The sequence below is a fragment of the Poecile atricapillus genome, chromosome 1 (genome assembly GCF_030490865.1).
Source record: "Poecile atricapillus isolate bPoeAtr1 chromosome 1, bPoeAtr1.hap1, whole genome shotgun sequence".
In the NCBI taxonomy this organism is placed as follows: domain Eukaryota; kingdom Metazoa; phylum Chordata; class Aves; order Passeriformes; family Paridae; genus Poecile; species Poecile atricapillus.
This window is the reverse complement of record NC_081249.1, coordinates 69201540-69214628: the sequence shown is the minus strand read 5'-3', so window position 1 is coordinate 69214628 and position 13089 is coordinate 69201540.

Below are 13089 nucleotides of genomic sequence, written 5' to 3'. Positions count from 1 at the left end.
TTTTGTTTTTTTATCTAATAGAGACTTTTAACTTTATCCAGAAGGGTTATTGCTTCCTTTTATTCTTTTTTCCTTCCACATTGTCTTGATATATCTAGACTTGAGTTATACTTGCTGTGAAATCAATAATTCTTATTGAAGCAGCTGAAAGGGACCTGGCATCTTTCTATCTTTTTGAAAGAAATAGAAAAACAAGAAAATTGAAGTATAATTCTATAATTAAAAAAAAGTCTGTCATAGAATAGAAAATAGAGTCCTTGCCATCTGGCTTAAGTATCATAACTAGACATTTATCTTTTTTTCAATCTCTCTTTCTAGTTGCTACAATTACAGAAGAAAAATGTCCAGGTCATAATTCACTTCACTCTTTTAAATGTTAATGTTTTAAATATTTAAGATTTGAAAATTGTTTTAAACAGCTTTTTAGAGTAGTTCCTCAAAGCTATCACACAGACCATTTCCCAGAACATATCCAAACATCATTTTGTGCTTTTCTACTTTGTGTTTCCAGCTACTAATTAAAAAAAGAAAACATGAAGTGTGTTGACAGACGGCGCCGGGCTTAGGCACAATGACATAGAAACAATAGTAACGCAATTGCTATAGAAATAGAAGTAGTCATTAACTAATCACAGGGAGAGAAAAATAACACTAGCACCAGAATCAAAGGATATAATAGGAGTTAATGCTGTAGAAGCAGGAAAGATTTAAAAAATAGTCCCATAAAAATCAACTGATTTGATGATTTGATGATTAATAGCAGGCAGACGAACCAATCCTTTGTCAGTATATTTTTCTAAGAAGAAAGATGGAGACACCTTAAAATATTTTTCGTCTCCTCAGACTACTGGAAGTTGCTGGAAACAACTAAGAATGAAATAATGTTTTTCTATTCCAACCCCAGAATTTCATTTAACCCTCTGCAGTTAGTGACACACCCCTGAGCACCATAAATAGAACTTGCAGAATAGGCTGCCAACATGGGACAAGAGAAAATTTAGAAAAATGATCACAGTTTATACAAATGTGGATTATTTAAATGCCTACTTACCTCTGATCATTTATCTTTTATTTTCTTTTTAATTTTTTTAATTATTATTTTTTTACTTTCAGAAAAAGCTCAAGAACAAAGGCTACATGCCCCTGTCCAGACAAGAAAGAATGAAGTCATTCACAGATGCATGTTGCTTTTGAATTATCTCCCCTAACCTAGCTTGACTTTCTTATTCAGCAGGGTTTTATTCAACCGGTCAAAATCAAAGCCATTATTGAAAGAGAAAACACAACTCCTGTGTCTTCTTATAATGAGGTTACGGCAAGTCCAGACTTCAGTTAATACAAAAATTGATAACAAATTTTCCTCACCCTCTTCATTGCAATGTCTCAAAGGCTGACTAAAGCAATGGATCTTTAAAGTAGTGGATCATAAAGTAATGCTGGATATTCCTCTAGGTCCATGGACTTTGGTGGAGGAGCTGGGAGAAGCTTCACAGAGCACAAGAAGTAGCTGTATAGAGAAGAAAACAATCATAACATGGGGTTCTGTATCCTTGAAGGATCTCAACAACCAACCTGTCCTATGTCAAAACGCTTACTCAGGAAAAAAACATGCCTATCACAGCCAGAATTTCCACCTCTGAAGTGGAATTCTAATTCTGAATGCCCAACAGAAATTGATCAAGTCGATCCGGCTTCCAGAAAGCAGCAGGGTTTGAAATTCAAGACTTTTGGAGACTGGCATGTAAGCTGCCCACAAAATTAGGCAACAAAATCATCTCTGACAATTGGTAAATATAGTAGTTACTTCATCGTTTTTTGAGTGGAGTGACAGGGGAGCTAGAGATGACAGTACTGTCAGGAGAGGGGACTGCAATAGTGGGAAAGGCTGTAAACCACAGAAATACTGGTGATGGCACAGAAACTGTTACACTAAGGAGGAAGAAAGTTGAGGAGAAGTATGAAAGTTCTGTCCCAGCCCACGCAATAACAGTAGAATTGCCCTAACACTCCTGCAACTGAAAGTAGTAATTGCTTGATCTCAGACTTTCAGACCATTAGCAAAGTAAATCAAAGTGAAATGACACAAGAATGAAAATGGAGTGTACAAGTTTATCAGGGGAGGTTAAAGGTTTTTGTTTCCCTGATCAAGTTTTGGATACACCATATGTAGCCCCACCACACTCAGCTACTGGTCTCACAGTCAGTCTCAAGCCCTGTCCAATACCACAATGAGATACAACCTAGCCCACTGAGTGCTTGCACCAAGCTCCACCTGCAGCTGTCCCTCAGCACTACCAAGATGTGATCTTCTGTCCTCTAACACAGCTGCAAAAGAAAAATATATCTTTAATCTTCATGAAACTCTTTTCATTTTGATTTTTTTTCCCTTCTGTACTGCTAATCTGAAGGCAGACCAAATCCATGTCCATTAGATGCAAAAAGTACATTCGTGAGAAAAAAATTGGGAAAAGTATTCTTAAAACTTTACAGTATCTCCTGCTGACCATTTTTTGTGATTATATAATATATATAAATTTTTACTATTTGGTATGACTTCATTCCCTATTCTCTTTCACTCTACATAATGTAATTTACTGTTCAAGATCTATCTGCCTGTGATGACTTCATCTTTCTGTACATTCTGTAGGACATGTAAAATTGTGTGGCATCTCCGTGAACACTTTGGCAAAACCAGCAAGTTTATCTTTACACTCCTTTTCTCATTGAAACTCAACCTTCCAAAGCCTTTCAGAGCAGCAGTGCAATAGTGAGGTAGTAATACATAATTATTTGTAAAACAAATTAACCATCAAAATGTTGGGGTTTTTTCTGAGCAGAAAGCAGAGGCACAGTCTACTTAGTAGCCTGATTGAGGGATTACTATGGAGTATATGTTACTCTTTCTGCTTGTGGACTCTTCAAGTCTTCCGACAAAGACTTATAAGCGTGACACAGGATAAAAAGGTTGTACTGAGGTTTTGTCTTAGCATCAACACACATTTCCTTCATTCTAAAGGTGCCAAAAATTGACATTGTTAAATGAAGTTAATGGAAGGTACAAACATTCCTCCTTTGGAACAATAGGACATAGTTACCTTCTGGGTTGTCTGGTTTTAGATATCTGTGGTTGAAGCAATTTTACATAGTATATCTTTTGGGGTCAGAATGAAAAGAAGGTAAGCCAAAAGGAAGTGGGAGCTGAAGTAAGAGGTAGGATATAGCCTCAGAATAAAAGGGATCAGCACAGCATATTTTTAGATGCTTGGGAATGGAGCCCAAAAAGAATAAAACTGAGCAATCAAGGACACTGCTTCCCCTTCCAATCACACACACACATTCTCTATATTGTATCTAATCACTTACAGTTATGGAGTCATTTCCTTAGGAGTTCTAAGGGAATCATGTTTGGATTCCAAAATGTGTAAGCAATGCATTAATTTGATACTATAGAAACTTGCATCGGAAGTCCTTGACCAAAATGTTCATCACTATGAGTACAGTGTCATTCTTTCAGTCCCTTCGGAGTTTTCCACCTGGTATGTTTTTCAAGGATGCATATTAGCTTTGAAAATAAAGAGAACAGATATTAAATTAGCCCTAAACTGAAAATGAATCTTTGCATGACTTCATTGTCACATCAAGAAATGAATTTCAAGACAAAAAAGAGGAATCTTGACTAATTTAATTGTTTCTGAGTAAAAGCCTGTAGAAGGAAGAGTAGGTGGCTGAATAAGATCCCACAAAATATTCAGCATTTATGACAAAAAGGCAAATGCACTGACAAATGAAATGAAAACTCAGTGCATTATCACTGAGTCACACATTGAGAAGCACATCTGCTGACACAGAACACAGAAAATATCTCGTGTGTAGTATAATGACAAGTAAGTCCTTACAGAAGCAGCAGAATGTAAAAGGATTTAAAATCATTACACATAAAGGGTAAAATCAGGTAGCACCCACAGAACCTGGCACACATGCTTTCACTAGGACAGACAGAACAAAAAGAAAGATGAAACCATTTGAAAAAAATAACTTATGGACTGAAGTGTAACAACCAGATACTGTATTTTGTTATTAGTAATATCTGGAACTCTATCTTGTTTGAAAAATCAGTATAGTTTTGAATGGCTGCCCTCTCTGTGACTGATAATCCAACTGGACATATGTTACAACAATACAGGCACTGCAGTAATATATATGGAGAAGTAATGATTGTTATTTCACTTTTAAAAGCCACTATGCCCTAGGGCACAATTAACAGGCAATAAATTCCTACATGCTACTGAAGTTCAGAGATTAGTGTTTGCCTGTCAAAGCATGGAAACACATTTACACCTAATAAAAATGGACTAATTAGCTGTTTAAATAATAGGAAATGTCAGTCAGAGACCACAAAAGGCTATGAACAATAACTAAACCCGCCTCCCAAAAACTGACACGTGTGTTTACAGACAAATATTAAGCATTCAAAGGAGCCTTAAATGTTTTCCAAGTCATCCAAAAGAGAAGGAACTTTATTTAAACAGTGAAAGCAAAAGTTAGTGCTAGAAACTCACTGAAGTAGGGCACTTGTCACTCCAGTCTGTTCACTTCTTCACAGATTGATTCAGGAAAATATTGTACATACTGGACAGGAATTCAGTGAGAGTTTGGAGCATTAGATATCATTAGAATATGTTTTGGCTTTGACTGGCTGTGGGATTGCAGGTGAATCAAAGCGCATGTCTGAACTCCAGGCCAGGAAAACCTATTTGATAGTGGTCAAGGATGAAAAACTGGATCCTAGCTACTGCTAATGTTGAATTTGTACATCCAGATACCTGACTAACTTTTTAAGAACACTGTAAGTACTATTCTGTTAGCTTTAACATCTTCTAGTGTTCTCCTTCTCTTTTTTCCTCTAGCTTTAAATGTTAGAGAGGTCAAAGTGAGCATTAACGAGCAACCATATAAAGAGATTAATAGCATAATTTCTGATTGATTTCATGGTTTGGTCTTTTACACAGTGCTTATAATCTGATAAAATGAAGCCGTATCACTCAGAATTGAACCTATATCATAAAGACATAGTTTTTTTGATGGTGTGAATCCCCAAATGTAAAACAGGTGCATCACAAATTGATTTTTGTCTGAGATATTTGAGTTTGCCAAATTCAACTGAGCACATCCCTTATCCAAGGCACTCAGCACCTTTCACAAACATTAGTGAGAAAAATTTGTGGGTCATTAGAGGCACGTGGAAGGCATACATTAAACTAATATGTTGCATTAAGAAGTGACAAACTAATGCATAAATCATCAAATGCAGTTTTGAAACTAAAAAGGTTTTTGAACCGAAGTTCAGGGGCAGTCAGTTGTTGCTGAATTTCTACATCTTTCCCATTTTGATTTTCTCCTTGTCTATGACAGGAGCCATCCCTCAGGCAAAGAACAGACTTCATGACTTCACGTGGTTATAAATAAATGCAGAACCTGCTTAGTGCTTGCGATTTGTGCCCTCTCTTCCACGTTGCTTGCTCTGCATCAGTGTTGCTGTGCAGCACTGAGTGAGAGCCACGCGCTGCATCAGTAAGAGCACAGCCAGCAGACTGAGCAGAGTGGGGTCCCCCTTTGGTCAGTGTGTGAGAGAGAAATCCTATCTGTTGTGCCCAGTATGGGGATCTTCCGTACAAGAAGGACAAGCTGGAGCAAGACTGGTAGGAAGGCTACCAAAGTGTTTAAGGGAGTGAGTACGTGACGGAGGAAGTGAGAATGGGAGAACTGCATTCACTCAGCTTGGAGAACAGACCAAAGGAGAGATCTGATTACTGTCTACAACTAATTAATGGGTGGTTATAGAAAACAGATTCTTCTCAGAGAGAAAAGTTGCAGCTGGGGAGCTGTTATTTGATGGAAGGGAAAAATCTTCCTGATGAGGTGCTCAGGTGGGAGAGGAGGCTGCAGCAGAATCCTCATCCTCAAAGGTACTCAAGGCCCTGACCTACATGGTTTAACTTCAAAGCTAACTCCATTTGGAGTGGGGGATTTGGCTTAGGCCAGATGAAGTCCTAAGACCCCTTTAACTGAAATTATTGTATGATTGTATAATTTACAGGGTCGTGAGAGAAACACAATGCAGGAAGACAGATGCTGAAATACAGTTTAGTTTTAGTAGCATTAAAGTGTTTGAATTATTGCTGAAGCAGAATCAAGAGAGAAATATAGCTGCAGGACATAGATACAGTGCTAATATACAGGTTTCAAACAGTTTGAAAATGGGAAGGATGTTCTGTCTAGCCTGCCAGTTTGGAACCAAAGAGATCACTTGTTGTTTCCAACATTTTTAATAGGGTCCTTTGATTTGGGGCAAATATCTCAATCTCACTAGAAGTCAGCTGTTGACCTATTAAGTAAAAAGATAAATCTGTTAATACTTAGGTATTTGTGAATCTTTCAATAATACTTAAAGTGCACAATTGATTCCAACAGGGCAAAGGACAGGATGCATCTCCCTAAGTTCTGAATCATTTGTATTACTGTAGGACAAGCTGTGCCATAAGAGCATCATGGACAGCAAAGCTGGGAGGTTTAGCTCCAGGAATCCATAATGCAGACACCTGGATTTGGTTATTAGAGTCTTACCCAGGAAGATACGATGCAAAACTCTCTCCTCAAGCCTTCAGATGTAGCATTAATCACAACAGAATAAAAAGTAGGCTGGATTTTTCTTTTCTTCAGGGTCTTAAAAATTGCATTTGGTGATGGGTTTTTGGCACTGTTGCAAGTGCCAAAGTAATGCATTGACAAAACCACACTGTAACCTCTGTATGAAAAAACTAGATCATTAAAATCATACAGCTGCCCCAATGACTTCCAGGAAATAAACTTCCAGATGAAAAACAAATGGTTCCAATTAAATTTGGGTTAAATATGAATGATTCTTGAGAAAAAATATCTCTGGAACTGTTCTAAGACAAGTACACTGACTGCTTACAAACACAGAGATCTTTGCAAGTTCTTTAAACAGCAGAGATCTTGTTGCACTGCACTCTTTGAATGCCATGATCACCACAAAAATGAGACATGACTTCTTCCATGTGATGCTTAGTAGACACTATGTCCCTGTATTTCCAAGTTGTGGTCTTTCTGCCTGTGTTCTCCACAAATCCCAATGCGATTATTCCCCAGGTGAATCAGTCAGTGAAGCAATATATAAGAGAAGCAAAAGTGAAACTCTACTCACATGCCTGAGTTCAGTAAAAGAAAAAAATCTATCTTTGAGTGAAACTCTTCTCCCGATAATTTTATCATTGATATAAATGTAAGGAGTTGTCTCAAAAGCAAATTAATCTACCAACTTATCTGCTGCCAAGATTAGTTTCCTAACCATGCTTCTAGAATGTCCCATCTCAGCTCTCTCTGCTGATATCTTCCACTTTGACATTCTTCCTGGAATTACAGTTAGCCTGACCTAATTTATTTAGCTAAAGATTATTATACAATCATTAGCCTTGAATAGACCTTTAAGATCATTGAGTCCATCCATTAACCCAGTGCTGCCAATTCCACTACAGTATCATATCTCCAAGTGCCATATCAACACATTTTTCAAATACTTCCAGGGATGGTGACTCAACCATTTCCCTAGGGCAACCTCTTCAGTGTTTGACAATCCTTTCAGTGAAGAATTTTTTCCTAATATTCAATCTAAACCTCCCTGGCTAACTTGAGGCCATTTCCTCCTGTTCTGAAGAGTCCAAGGACTCTTCCTTGTCCTGTCACTTGTCACGTGGGAGAAGAGACCGACTCCCACCTGGCTACACTCTCAGGCAGTTGTAGGGAGCAATAAGGTCTCCACTGAGCCCCTTTTCTCCGCCCTAAACCCTCTCAGCTCCCTCAGCTGCTACTCACAGGATTTGTGTTCTGAACATTTCCCCAGCTCCCCTGCCCTTCTTTGGACATGCTCCAGCACCTCAGTGTCCTCCTTGCAGTAAGGGGCCCAGAACTGAACATAGGATTTGAGGTGGCCTCAGCAGTGCCATGGACCATCACTGCCCTGGTCCTATTGGCCACACTGTTGATGATACAAGCCAGCCACTGGCCTTCTTGGCTACCTGGGCACACACTGGCTCATGTCCAGCTGCCATTGAACAGCACTCCTGGGTCCTTTTCCATGGGGCAGCTTTCCAGGTGCTGCCTCCAGTCTATAGCACTGCATGGGGTCGTTGTGACCCAAGTGGAGGACCAAATGCTTGGTCTTGTTGAACCTCGTACAACTGGCCTTGGCTCATCAAACTAGCCTGTCCAGATCCCTCTGCAGAGCTTTTCTACCCATGATGTAAGTATCTTCTACCACAGACTGACTTACACTCTTATGTGTCTGCATTCCAAAGGGCGTTTTAAATTCTCAGCTATGATACAAAAAATTAAAGGTTGCATGGCTGGTCTACAATCTCCATCTCTTGATTTTTCTTAAACTTCAAGTATAAACATCTTACAGTATAAAATTATTTTTCATTCTCTCTATGTACATTACCTAGTAGACTGTGACCCTTGTCTTACATTGCAATGCCTGCCTATTTTACTCAAAGAGAAATAACTAATATCAATAAGCAACATTTTTTGAACTTTTTTTCAACTTACAGAAAACATGCATGGGAAGAAAACCCCTCTAGCTTAAGAAACTAGCAAAAATCTATGTATTCATAGATAAGTAAAATCTGGGACACAAAATCATCACAGTCCACTGTCATTGCTTGCAGACCTTAATGACCAGATGTGATTCAAAGTGCTTAAACCCCATACTGATTGGCTCTTGGGAAAATCATAAGGTAGATTCAAGAGTGTAAGAAAAGCAAATATATCACTGCAACTTTTCACCAGATTCTGGGTTTCTACAAGGTCTTGGGCAATCCCAGTGAGCTGGAGTGTGTGAAGCATGTGGGCTTTCTTCTGCTACTGCCTGGTTTCCTCTTCCTTGAGAACAATGGTATGAATGGGACTGGGAAGGCAGGAGAGCATCCAGCCCTGGAGGACAGCTATTCACCCTGCTCCAGCCGGAGGCCTGTCAGCATTTCCACTGTTTCACACGAGTCCCAGCTTCAGACAGGGATGACTTCATTTTACCCACTTTTCTCACATTTAAAAAAGTCAAAATTAGTCAAAACAAAAACAGCAACCATGTGTGCTCAGGGATGTGAGCGGAGAAATAAGGATAAACAAATCTGCTCTCTTGCATATCCTACCAGCAGTTCGTCTCAGCATGATCCTTAAAAACAGCAGGGTGGCTAGCCTCAGCTTTTATCAAATAACATTTATAGGACACCCCACATTCCCTACCAGTGGACCACAAAGAATCAACAAGGAATGAATAGGCTGTCCTTTATTCTTGAAATGTTAGGGTCCAGATTACTAAAAAAAAAAATAAAAAAAATTGATGTATTTTATTTTGTTTTCTTGTGCTTTACAGCATGGGAAAGAATGGATGAGCAGTGACCCTTACAGGCTTACTTATGAAAAATTATGGTTCATCTTACAGGCATGTTTATGAAAACAACAGTGTGTAAGGACAAATACCCCTCAAAATCAGTTCTGCATCTGTATAGACACAAGAAGGTAGCTGTAAAGTCTGTTTTACAGGAATGACAGCTCTTCAGTATAGGACAGTATAGGAAGAGGGAAGGCATGCTCTAGCATGTCTAGACAGATGTGTCCAGGGCTGTTGTCCCTAGACAGCAGAGGATATATGGCCTTTAAAGAGGACAAAGATTGGCTTTGCTATAAAAGAACAAGCCACTTCCTGGAGAGGAAGATACAATGATTTTTTAGGAATGTGCAGACACATTGTGAGCTCCAAGGAACAGTGATCTAGAGAGGAAGGAAGAGGCTACGGTGTGAGAACTAAACATTATCTACCTACAAACTTTGTAATTAAGGCTCATAACCTGTTATAAATGACTTCTTGTATAATCTTCACCTAGCTGACAAGAAGCAAATACTTTATGTCTTTATTGGTTTTCTCTTCTGCTTCTCCTCTGCTTGAAAAGAACAACCAGCTTTTAAAGTATGCCTGTAATATGGATTTCACTGCTAGTAAGGAAGAAGGCCAAAGTGGAGTATGCACTGTAAGAGAAGAAAAAAAGCTCTGTGCTCAGGAAAAGATAAAGAAAGTAAGAGGATATAGAGATAACCTGATAGTGCATGCCATGACCCCATACTTAGACACTGACTGCCTGGACTCTCAAAGCTTCGAGGAAAATCTGGCACTGTTGTGTTCACAGAATTCATGCAGAAAATAGGAAATGTTTTCCAAAATTTTAATAACATATTTTGCAAAGTCAGCAACTTATGTTTTACTACAGGAAAATTAGGAAAAGCAAGAAAAATATGTGAGTGGGAGACAATGGAAAATTGTTTTTTAGCTTTCTTGTTTCAGTAAGTAAGCACATAACATCCTTCCTTTTGCTACAAGACAGCTATGTTTTCTTAATATTTTATTGTGAATAAACACAGATGGAGGTTCAAGGAGTTCTCTTCCATATTATTGCTGTGGTTTTTAACTGCTGAATAAATGTATTGGGTTGAGTTTCTTTCTTTATAATTTTTCAAATAATATAATTATTTTAGCAGTATTACAAAGGCTAATGTATTATCATAACTCAGTAGCTTGTGGTTTTAAATGCTAGGAAAGGAAGTGGGGGATAGGACAAACATCAAATAATTTGAACAGAGAAATAATCCTGAAATCTACTCTTCTCTTTCTTATCGCCTAACATTCACATCTTATTATGTTCAAATAAGCCAGACAGTAGTTAATAATAGATAAGTGTATCTAGAATGAGGGCCAAACACATCATTTCATGCTCCTTATCTCTGTAATCTTCCTTCAGAGGAATTCTCTCCTTCTGAAATCTGAGGCAACTTTTCGGGAAACCACAGTGATACCAAACTCAGTAAGTTATCAGTCCTTACAACATGCGTGAGTTGCCACTGGAAGCTGAGCAGATGAAGATATCAACTGACAGCAGATTTTTTTTTTCCATAATATCTGTCATTAGCCTAAAGAAAGTATGAGCTCATGGCATATTAGGTATGAAATGATGGATGAATAATTTCACAGGCTTTCAGGAAAACTGCCAGAAAAAACATTGGGAAATGTAGTATTGAAACAGAATACAAAATTCTTGCATTAGCCTCTCACTAGCAGACTAGTAAGAAGCTAGCTGAGATCCTAGAATCACAGAATCCATTGGGTTAGATAAGACCTTTGAGATCACTGAGTCCAGCCTTTGACTGAACACCACCATGTCAACCAGACCATGGCACTGAGTGCCACAGCCAGTCCTTCCTTAAACAGCACCAGGGTTGGTGACTCCACCACCTTTCTGGGCAGCTCATTCCAGTGTTAAATCACCCTTTCATCATTAATGGATGAATTGGTGGGTTCCAGTTTGTAAACCTTCAGGAACACGTCTCAAAGAAGAGACATGTTTCTATCTCACCTGTTTTAATCTGTCTTTGAAAACCACCCAGGAATGTGCAGAAGCACATATTTTAGGCTGGATTTGAGCACTGCTTCAGGGAATAAACAAATCGTGTTGGCAGGCTGAGCTAAATAAGAGTAATTCAAAATCCTATATTTTGAATATAGATATAAGTACAATTATGTCTTTATTTTAAGATTGGAAAAATTCTGATCTTTAGAGCTCTGGAAACACACTGGATAGACTTTGTTTTAAGAATCCTTGAGACCAACACTGGCATAGAGTAGTTACTGCATTTGTATGGTGAAGCCTGGTGCTTTAGTCTTGTGTTCATAAAAATGGATATGAAATGAGACAGAATAGAAGCATAGTCCAACATAGCTACCATCCAAAGAGAGAGAATGGTTGAAATAGCTTATCACCCAAGTACTATTTTTCAACATATAATGAAAAGTATGTTGTTTCTCTTGGACACAGAGCAGATCTACATGTTCCCTCTCAAGAAAAATCTGGCCTCGTTTAGCCAAATCTTGAGTACTGAGAAGCTACAGTCCAGCACATCATTTAGGGTATGATCCTTATTTATGCTCTTTAGACATAAATATCCCAGAGGAGAAGGCTCCAGACACTCTTCCTTCCTCTCCTTTTTCAAAGGATTTTTTTATCTTTTCAGGATGGTCAGTGTGCTACTCCCAAAGAAAAGCCAGAAGCTATAGCTTTTACTGCAAACAGCTTTAGTAGGAATATAGAGGGAAAATCAAATTTGGAAAAAATAATAACCATAATTTTAGAGCAGATATAGCTGTTCCTGAAATTTGGTGTAGATCCAACTTCTAGCCAGGGCAGAGCCACCAAAAATGAGTATCCAGTTTTCAAGCAGAATAAGAGGTTATGACATGGCAGCAACACTGAATGATAATTTTGAAGATATCTGTAGAACTCAGAATATCTATTTCCAAGGTGGCAGAAAATTTTAAAGAGCTGAATAACCAAAATGTCAGAGCTTATTGATTTTCCTCATCAGTTCTCAAAGAATCAGCACAGCAATCACAAATCTTACAATAAGAGTTTTCAAGAAATCTTATAAATAATGGTTTTATCTGTTAGTTCATGGTACACTTAGGAGCTTTATTTAGGAAAGAGAGGGAAAGAATGTTTTAGAAAGCAGTGGAATCAATAATCTGATTATAACAATATGCATAATTTTATAATAAACTTTATAGGAGAGTGTAATTAGGCTTTGGGTATTTGGAAATTAACATAGACAAAAAAAGTCAATTTCCAAGAGGAAGCTGTGTCATAGCAATAAAATATCCTTACTTGACTGTGAAAAGGAAGTTTTGAAAACAGTGAAGTACAGCTCTCATCTAGCGTAATTTTAGTTTAGTCCTTGAGACAACGTTATAAGGAAAAATGTTTAAGATTGAGAAAAAAATTGTAATGATAGAATTGAAATTTGAAAATAACTTTACTCAGAAGCCTACAATGAAGTGCATTGAAATGTGATGATTCAGCATATATTTGAGTTCCTTGGGCTCTATTTTTAGGATCAGTCTTATTTCATATTTCCATAGGTGATGATCCCTCAAGAACTAGAAATACGTTAATTAAAGTTAATGGTAGC